The 239-nt window shown below is 61.5% G+C and overlaps 1 protein-coding gene across 2 annotated transcripts in view; it reads left to right on the top strand.

Moving 5' to 3' along the window:
- Positions 1 to 239, top strand: part of GRB10 (growth factor receptor-bound protein 10) — a 123,041-nt gene that overhangs the window by 96,709 nt on the left and 26,093 nt on the right. The gene's annotated exons all lie outside the window — the stretch shown is intronic.

The following is a 239-nucleotide window of genomic DNA, read 5'->3' as shown; positions in this document are numbered from 1 at the left end:
AATGATTACATCAGTCGGAGGGAGGGCTAGGATTGGTCTACACAGTGTGGTTTGATTCACTACCGCAAAGATTGCGTGTAACCCTTTGAGTGGAGCTCTGGCCGAGTTGTTTCCCTCCCCAGAAGCAGCGCCCGTAGCAGGGGCTACGTGACAGGTAGGGCGCCGGCATCCCGGGCGCCCAGCCCTCGGCGAGGCAGGGCCGGCGGGGGGCACACGGCAAAACTCTCTCCCACAAGGCA

The sequence above is a fragment of the Chaetura pelagica genome, unplaced genomic scaffold (genome assembly GCF_000747805.2).
Source record: "Chaetura pelagica isolate M959 unplaced genomic scaffold, ChaPel_1.0 scaffold71, whole genome shotgun sequence".
In the NCBI taxonomy this organism is placed as follows: Eukaryota; Metazoa; Chordata; class Aves; order Apodiformes; family Apodidae; genus Chaetura; species Chaetura pelagica.
This window is presented reverse-complemented; position numbering and strand designations above follow the sequence as displayed.